Raw genomic sequence first — 10,517 nt, forward strand, 5'->3', positions numbered from 1 at the left:
TGCTGTCGGACGGAATCATTCTGTTGGGCGACTACAGCCATTCCGCACGGCCGATCGGACGAAGGCTACGCTTCAGCGATTTGTTTGGCGAACACTGCAGCATCTTCCATACAGCCTGGATCTTTCACTGTGTGGCTTTCATATTATTGGCGATCTGAAGAAATACATGCGTGAACGTCGTTTTGAGACGGACAAGGGAGTGCAAGAGTGGGTAAGCTTGTGATCCGTCAGCGGCCGACCGTGTTCTACAAACAAGAATTGAGCGTTCCGTCTCTCAGTAAGATAAATGTCTTAGCGCGTATGGTGATTGCTTTTGAATAGAGCCATTCCATGGTCCTATTGTGGAGCGTGTTCTTGTTTCATTTGACAGCTCCGTGTTTGTAACACTTCCTGTGTTGCATAGCTCTGGTCGTTGATGCACGCACCACATTTGTGAAATTCATAGTTGTCTCCTTTGCCCACTTCTGCATTTGAGGCGACGAACAAATGAAGTGTCTCTACATATGCGCGCAGTCCTTCGAAGTAGGGATGGGAAAAAACCGACAACGGCATTTTAGTTCTTAATAATCGGTATTTGTTTGGTCTCAGGTATAACACGTTTCTTATTTTTTACTAATAAGCGAGTAAAAAATTCGAGATATCAGTTAACCATAGCAGCAGTGCTAAAAATTTTGATTTTTAAATAAACCTTTTAAAAAAAAACAGTGGTTTTTATTCGTAAAATGCGCATTGGCTTAAATATTGCGTTATTATAAAAATGGGAAAAGCCATTAACAGTGACGACAGAAACGAGGGGCAAACACATGGTATAAGAATATTGGTAGAGCACTGCTGAGACAATGATGTCCCTCTTGCCGTATGTCGCAGGTCGTGGTACGTGTGTACGTACTGGGTGCAAGACTTGTCTATACGGTAGTTCTCGCTGTGGTCATCACACATCCATTGTATTACAGAATACCGCCAACCCTAGTCTGGAAACATTTTTATGTAATGTAACGTTTCATTTGCTTCAAAAGATTAATGATTTGTCTCCCATTTCTATGAAATAATAAAAGAAGAAAGAAATTATAGTAGCAGTAATAAATTAAAGACGCAACAACATATGATAGGTATCAATTGAAGATATAAAGTCTGAAAATGAGTCCGTGATCACATTTTTGGCACTTTATTTTACGGGTCCGTCTTGATCACACAATTTTTTTTTACACTTCACTATGGCCGCGCGGGATTAGTCGAGCGGCCTGAGCCTGCAGTCATGGACTGTGCCGCTGATCCCGGCGGAGGTTCGAGTCCTCCCTTGGGCAAGAGCGTGTGTGTGTTTGTCCTTAGGATAATTTAGGTTAAGTAGAGTGTAAGTTTAGAGACTGATGACCTTAGAAGTTAAGTCCCATAAGATTTCACACACATTTGAACACTTCACTATGGCTACTGCCATCTTCAGATCTGTTACAAACAAAAAATAGCCGAAACCGGTAATAGTGAAGTGTAAAAAAATCTGTGTGATCAAGACGGACCTGTAAAATAAAGGAACAGTTGATAGTACAAAATAAAAATGGAAAATAGCTGATTTGCTACCTATGTCTACATAATATGACTATCTGCTTGTAACCCTTGAAAACGAACGAATTAGCCCAAAAAACTGAGTTCTTCAACCTGTTTTCACCCTTTAGCACTGAGTACTTGTAATGCCAAAATAGTGATATGATTCCCGATTCATCACGATTTTTGAGCGGAATTACAATCAGTACGCGAATACTAGTGATTTCTGTAATATTCAACCACTTATCACTTTCCGGGAAAAGCAGCGAACGCTGGACAGACTAATTTTCTATTATTTGTTTATTTAATTCAGTATTTTGATTCTATGTATCTTGAAACTGGGAGAGTCAAAATTTTTATATCTTTGTTCAATTTCTAAGTATATTACAGGAAATAATAGGGATAAAAACCGAAAATCGGTTAGTTCATAAACTGGTTATTTTGAGCGGTTTTAACAGTCAGGTTAAACTGGCGTGAAAAAAAATGATATACCTGAAACCAGTTGTTTCGGCGAAACCCCCCCCCCCCTCCGTTTAGCTACGCGAAACAATATTGTTTCAGCGTTTAGATTAATGCAGCTACGTCGGAACGAGAAAGAGGAAGCAAGGCTGAGAGTGAAGCATTTACAGAAAAGGATAGAGATAGATAATGCACTGCAATATGAAATCTTTTCCACGGTTGGTTGATAACACTGGCCATACCTCGGCAGCTACCTGCAACAGCCTGATCAATCACCAATATTACACGGCCATCCCGCTGTATTGCCTTGTATTGCACGCAGATGGCAGCAGTGTTGACGGCAACACCATTGAGGTCACATATTGCCGTAAAATGTAGCTCGACTAAACCTCACTTCACACGTTCTTCGTGAGTTGGTTGTGGTGGTTTGTTAAGAGAGAATAAACCAGACTCATTTAAAATGAACTTATAACAGAATTTGCCTGAATGATTCAGGCAAACTGCGGTAATTGGACAGTTGGACAGAATTATGGATCCGGCTCCCCATTCAGTCCCGAATATTGTCGGATCCAGGACGCTCTGACCAAAAAACGGCCGCTCCATGTATGCTTCTTTTCTAGAAGTTGCAAACATATTCGAAGAAATGTATGCTGGAACGATAAGTAATGTATTTTTTTACATTAAATACACTTTTATTGTTAACAAGTATCTATTTGTAATCAACGAAGTAATTACCTTCGACATCAACAGTATTTTGTCATCTAGTGTTGAAAATTTCAGTGCCGGATCGATAAAAATCAAATGGTTTTTGAGCAGAATAACTGGTGATGGCATACTAGACATCATCCACATTTTCAAATGTTTAGCCACTTAGAAAATGTTGTAACGATCGGAATAAATGGAAATTAGATGGAGCGAGTATGGGGTGAGGCAATACCTCCCACACAAATTCACTAATTTATTGTTTCCACGGTTCGTTATGCGCAGTGCGGTCTTGCATTATCGTGTTGCAGAGTAGCGCCTTTTCTGTTGACGGTCGCTGGGTACTTTTCAATTAAAGGCTGATTTATTCGATCCAACAGTCCATAGTAAAGGCCTTCATTCATAGTTTGTCCATGTTTCAGCACTTCAAAGTGAACTACACCGCGGACAACGGCGGTGGGGAGGGGGGGAAGGGGCGGCCAGACTTGGGAGTATGGAGCATGGCTGTAAGCAGTATGGGACTTAACATCTGAGGTTACCAGTCCCCTGGACTTAGAACTACTTAAACCGAACCCACCTAAGGACATGACACACATCCATGCCCGAAGCAGGATTCGAACCTGCGACCGTAGCAGCAGCGTGGTTCCGGACTTCAAGTGCATAGAACCGCTCGGCCACAGCAGCCGGCGGTATGGAGTATTTTTGATAGTTTGGAAGAAGAATAGCCATAAAAATGTTTCGGTTCCGACAGTCTTAAAACTGTAAGTAGGCTGTTTATGTTTTCTTATCGGCAACGTCACGTAGTGCTCTATATGAAAATCACTGGCTGTGCTGTGTGCAGTCTGTGGCTAGTTTGCATTGTTGTCTGCCATTGTAGTGTTGGGCAGCGGCAGCTGGATGTGAACAGTGCGTAGCGTTGCGCAGTTGGAGGTGAGCCGCCAGCAGTGGTGGATGTGAGGAGAGAGATGGCGGAGTTTTGTAATTTGTCATGAACTGCTATATATATTATGACTATTAAGGTAAATACAGTGTTTGTTCTCTATTAATATCTTTCATTTGCTAACTATCCCTATCAGTAGTTAGTGTCTTCCATAGTTTGAATCTTTTATTTAGCTGGCAGTAGTGGCGCTCGCTGTATTGCAGTAGTTCGAGTAACCAAGATTTTTGTGAGGTAAGCGATTTGTGAAACGCATAGGTTAATGTTAGTCAGGGCCATTCTTTCGTAGGGATTTTTTGAAAGTCAGATTGCGTTGCGCTAAAAATATTGTGTGTCAGTTAAAGCACAGTCATGTATAAATTGTTCAAAGTGGACGTTCCATATGTCGACCCTTAGCCGAGGATACCTCACTGGAATCTTCTGATTTTTCCTTGTAGTTTGTGTAATTAGCGTAGATTTTGTTTATTGCTAGCGCGTAATTGTAGAGAGAACCTCCTTTGTAGTTGTAGTTTTTCATTGTTGTACAGTAAAACAGTTGTGGCATGCATGTAGATTTGCACCAAGTATTTCGCAGCTGCAATTAACTAGATATTATTTTCAGTGCTATGTTAATGTGTTCTCTTATTTTTGCTCTTCAAATTGTGCTTTTCTGTGTTATCGTGTGAAATATTGTGACAATAATGGCGTGTGAAAAACGTAACACTAGGCTCCAAAGTAAACTGAGAAATAATAGTGACGACGAGCGTAGCTTGCCTGCACCACTTTGTAATGAATTAACAGACGTTCAAAGTAGTAATTTGGTAACTGTGCATAGGGAAATGGAGCGGGCTACAAACAATGGCGTAGACAGTGAAACAGGTAGTGAACAGGGAAGCATTATCGATCGATCGCTCGGCGACAGCTCGCCTCAGGAATCCGAAATGACAGGACACAATTTTGCAAATACTGTAGATTCAGGTTTTGCGTCCTCACCGTTTTCTCAAATGAGTCAAGACACATTTTCCGCTTGTCAAAATGTGAATGTTGCCGGTGCAAATTCACTGCCGAAAAGCACTGAGGAACATGTTTCAGACACCAGTGCATTGTTATTACAATTAATGCAACAAATGGGACAAAAGCTTGAAAAGTTAGACACAATGGAACAAAATCAGAGACAAACACAGCAACAGTTAGACACAATGGAACAAAATCAGAGACAAACACAGCAAAAGCTTCAAAAGTTAGACACAATGGAACAAAATCAGAGACAAACACAGCAAAAGCTTCAAAAGTTAGACACAGTGGAACAAAATCTTAAAAAGTTAGACACAATGGAACAAAATCTTCAAAAGTTAGACACGGCGCTTGAACAAACACGTGAAGATTTAACTACTGAGTTACATAACATCGAATCGAAATGTCAAAAAGTCTGTAATGACGTAAAAACACAAATATGTGAGCATTTCCAACCTATTTTTTCGCGTCATGAAAATGCATTACAGAATCACGAAGCAGCCATAAAAGAACTGCAAACTATTGTTCATGAAAATCATGAGACCTTGCAAGCCAAATTTGACTCAATTGCATCTACCGATTCGGTTACGCAACTTGCAAAAACTCAGGAAAACTTAAAGGACACAGTAGATACCCTGAAACTTGGTTCAGAAAAACACACTGAGGAAATAAGTACACTATCGGAGAAAGTAGCCGAACTTTCGGATCAGTTCACTAATTAATCTACGAAGGTAGATGATAATCTTAATGACACAAAACCGGTAGTCTTTAATGACACAGAAGTGTGGGAACAAATTAGGAAATTCAAACAAAATCAGAATCAAATTAATACGCAACACCAAAGAGAAATCCGCGAAGTACAAGATCAGCTGATACAGGTAATACAAGAATTACGTATTTCAGAGGACACTCGCGCCCCAATACGGGAAGAGGGACATAGAAATACGGAATAGCCACAGAATAATAACACAGGACACTTCGGAAATTGTGAAAGAAATTGGCAAGGTGCACCGAATTTTGAAATGGAACCGCCGAAACGACGTAACAATGACCGATATGCGACTCGCCGACATGATGACTTTGACTATAAGCTGTTCATTACTATACGTAAATTCAAAACATTTAAGAATTCTGGCAACGACATTCATCCACAAGCATGGCTCCATAAATTCTCTCATTGTTTTCCTCCCAACTGGTCGTTAGAACACAGATTAGAATTTATGTGTGGCTATTTAGAGAATGAACCAGCTGTAAGAATGCGATCGGTCATTCACGATTGTCACAGTGAAGGAGAATTTTACCATGCCTTCCTCTCAGCATATTGGTCTCAAGCCACACAAGACCTAGTAAAACATGGCATCATAATGATGAAACATTTCGAACAATCTGAATTTTCCAGTCTTGTGAAATATTTTGAAGACATGTTGCATAAGAATCAGTATCTTTCAAACCCATACAGCCCCTCAGAACTCATCCGCATTTGCTTAATCAAATTACCTGAACATTTACGGCATATTATTTTGGCAGGACGTTGCAAAGACGACATTGAAGCTTTTCAGGGGCTCTTACAAGAACTGGAAATTGACACTGACATTCGCGGAACGCGAAAACAGGAGCACAACAATTACAGGTCACATTCGTCACAATTCCGCGATGACAGAAATAATAACTGTACACGACAAGGCTATTCTCACAACACATATCATGACCAAAACAGACACCACCCGTATGACAACCGTTGGCAGAGTAGTAATAATTACAGGGAAAGATCACCTCTCCGCGGTAGTGACAATCACAGAGACAATCAGAGAAACAGAAAATTTGGGAACCAAAATAATTATTATCAAGGGAGACAGAATAACTTTAGACGCAACGGTCCAGCGCGCAGTTACGATTCAGGGAGAAATTCTCCACCACGTGACCGACCAGAAAGAAACTATGGCATCTACTGACATGACGACAGACGATATGATCGTAACGACAGACCTGAATTGCATGAGAACAGGCGGGATTTAAACAGAGCAGGGCCCTCTCGAGGAGGTGAATTTGTAGAAGTTAGGTCTCCAAATTCCAATGACGACGCGCGCCAACAAAGAGACAATAGGCAATGACTCATACCGCTGGCAGCCACGAAACGTACGTATGAAACTGACGACGCAGCTGCCGTAGCTAGTAATTACGTAAAAATGGAAGACATTAGGGACATCTTACTCCAGGAACACGACATAAAACATAACAACATTGCATATCCTGTGATTCACATTACAGTAAATGATGTAAAATTTACGGCAGTACTTGACTCTGGCAGTCCCATTTCAGTAATTAGTGAAACAGCCTTTAGCAAATGCAACAAATCGAACGATTGTCCCACACTTCCGTTACGTAAGATTAAATTACAAGGTGCAATCTTTGGAAAAAGTGTAGATGTACGCCAACAAACCAATTTAGAATTCTTCTGCCAAAGCCACAGCTTCTCTATGAACTTTCTTATTGTTCCATTATTGTCGACGGAAATTATATTGGGAGTAGACTTTTTGAATGAATACAAAGCAATCTTAAACTTTCACGATGCGGAAATAAGTTTAGAGAAGGAAGGTAAGTCAATAGCTTTGAAATTTGAAGATTGGCTCTCAAACCATGACGAGGAAATTAATTGGCTTTACCTTCTGTTAGACAACAGTTCGGAATTTTCTACGAAACTAGACACTAACAATCACTCTGCAAGTACTGACAGGGATGATATCGACGGCATATTTGAAATTAATGAGTTAATTCAGAATAAAATTCAAACAATTGAGAATTGTAATGACACTGATAGGCAAGACCTTTTTGAGATTATACAAGCACATTCCACAGTTTTTACTCACAAAACAGGAACAATCAAGGGATTTCAATACCAATTTCATGTTCGTGAGCATACTAAATTTTGTGTTAGACCATATGTAATTCCGGCGCATTATAGGGACCGTGTTAGAACAGAAATACAATCTATGCTTGACGAGGGCATTATTGAGCCTGCAGTAAGCTCGTACAACAATCCATTACATGTTGTCGAGAAGAAAAATGGATCTATCAGGCTTGTCTTAGATTCGAGACAAATCAATACTATCATCATTCCTGAAACAGACAGGCCGCAGACGATGGAAGAACTTCTTCAAAATTTTAATGGTGTAAAAGTGTTGTCTTCCATTGATCTCAGATCCAGCTTTTATCAGATCGAACTTCATCCAGAATGTAGAAAATACACAGCTTTCCTTTGTTTCGGCGTTTGTTATCAGTTTCGGAAACTTCCTTTTGGTTTGAACATTTCTTCGGCAGCATTCATTCGCGGGCTAAATTCCATATTACCTGAGTTCTTAAAACGTCACATCACCTTATATGTAGACGATATTCTGATAGCAGAAGCCTCATGGGAACAACACAATCGCATCCTCAACAGCGTGGTACATATTTTTGCAGAATCTGGAATTACAGTTAACTTGGAAAAGTCTGAATTCGGTAGGACAAAGGTGAAGTTTTTGGGACATATTATTTCTTCTGAAGGCATTCAGCCAGATCCTGAAAAGTTAGAAGCAATCAGAGCCATTCCAGTTCCATCTACAAAAAGACAAGTCCACAGTTTTCTAGGTCTCGTAAATTTTTACCGTCATTTTCTGAATATGCAAATTCTTGTTACACCATAACTTTGTTCTCTCACTGCAAAAAATACTATTTGGAACTGGGACGAACAAGCACAGTTGGAATTCAATTCTTTGAAAGAAGCGTTACTTCACGCGCCAATACTAGCTCATCCAGATCAGTCACAAGATTTCTGCCTTAGCACGGATTCTTCTAAAGTCGGTCTTGGTGCCCATTTATTTCAAGAAGCCATAGAAAATGACATTACTGTTCAGAAAACCATTGCTTTTGCTAGCCGAGTGCTAACAAAATCTGAAAAAAATTATTCCGTTACTGAATTAGAAGCTTTAGCTATCGTTTGGGCATTTAACAAATTCTGTTTCTTTCTTTCTGGTAAGCACGTAAAAGTATACAGTGATCATCGTGCATTACAATTTCTTATGTCTTCAAAATTAAATCATGACAGGTTAAAACGTTGGGCATTGTTTCTGCAAGAATTCCGCTTCACAATAGTCTACATTCCCGGCAAGGAGAACATTGTTGCGGACGCACTGTCACGCGCACCGGCTGGGCTTGAGAAAAGTGACACAGAAGGCAACCTCGAGAAAAATTTCAGTATTCTTTACATTCAGAAAGTCGCCTTTGAAAACTTCATCACCACATCTTTAAAGGACATTGCTCATGAACAAGATAAAGATCCGATTTGGAAAGACATCAAGAGCAAATGGCATGAAAAGACACACACACAGATTCGGCATTATTACCTGGTTAGAAACAACATACTCTTCAAACGCTGCACTGTTGATGACAAGCTATGGGTACTTTGCATTCCAGACGATTTTGTTAATAAGCTCATTTGGCACATTCATTTCAGCTACGCACATTTTGGTCCACGCAAATGTTATCATATTCTTCGAACGACTTGTTATTTTAACAATATGGAAAAGAGAATTCGAAGAGTCTTGTCTATTTGTAAACTTTGTCAAAAGGCGAAACCATCTACTGTCTCACATCGTGCTCCGTTGTTTCCTATTATTCCTTCTAAATTAAAAGAATTTGCTGCTGTTGATCTCTTGGGACCGCTTGTCAGAACATCTAATGGATTTTCGTACGTTCTCGTCGCTGTTGAACTTACTTCAAAATTTGTTTCTTTCACTCCGTTACGTAAAGCCACTGGACGGTCTGTATCCAACGCCTTTGTTAGAAATTTCTTACGTGAAGTTGGACACGTTAGTAAAGTCATTTCAGATAACGGACCGCAATTCAGATCTGCTGTTTGGTCATGAACACTTCGGAATCATAAAATCAAACCTGTTTTTATTTCATTGTACTCACCACATTGTAACCCGTCTGAACGGATTATGAAAGAAATCAATAAGCTTTGCAGACTTTATTGTCACAGAAAGCATCAGCATTGGGACAGATATTTACACTTATTTCAAAACGTGCTGAATGAAATGCCTCACGACTCCACTGCTTTGCCACCTACTCTTGTACTAAAGAATGAAGAACCACCGAACAGAATCAGAGAGCTTGTACCTTTCCCGAATACACGTAAACTTCGACACAAAGACATAATTGATTTGGCTATTAAAAATATAAAATCTGCAGCAGACAAAAGGAGAAAACTACACGGTAAAGCAAATGCAAAGAAATTATACATTGGTCAGAAAGTTCTCATTAAAGCTCATTCATTGTCACATAAGAAGAAACACTTGAGTCACAAATTCTTTCTAGTTTACAATGGACCTTACAGAATCCGACGTATACCACATGATAATTGCGTTGAAGTTGAAACTCTGCGTACTAGGAAGAGTAAAGGTTTACACCACATTTCACATGTAAAACCGTTTATTGAAAGATAATCTGCTTTTTAACTTTGTCTTTGCCATAAAACATTTCACTTCACGTTACTAGTATGCTTTAGAAACTGTTGCCATGCAACAATCTTTGAAGTTAAATATCCAGTCAAGAACCAAGAGAACTTATTTAAACAGAAATTATGAATGCGTTGTTATTGTGAACAGACGACCCAGTGTTATTGTGTGTGTACGTTCTTGCTTGTTAGCTGCATGATTATGTAACGACTATAAGGCTTACATACTTAGAACATTTACCAGTACTGCTAATGAGATTTTAATGCAACATTTTGGTTTCCTTGAAATTTGGTGTATCATGAGGTAAGTACATTGGCTTCTGCAGAACTTAGCTTTCGGAGGAAGATAACTAAGACACTTCCACAGAATTATCTTACAGCAAGTCGCACATT

Source organism: Schistocerca piceifrons, chromosome 1, assembly GCF_021461385.2.
Source record: "Schistocerca piceifrons isolate TAMUIC-IGC-003096 chromosome 1, iqSchPice1.1, whole genome shotgun sequence".
NCBI classification, from domain to species: Eukaryota; Metazoa; Arthropoda; class Insecta; order Orthoptera; family Acrididae; genus Schistocerca; species Schistocerca piceifrons.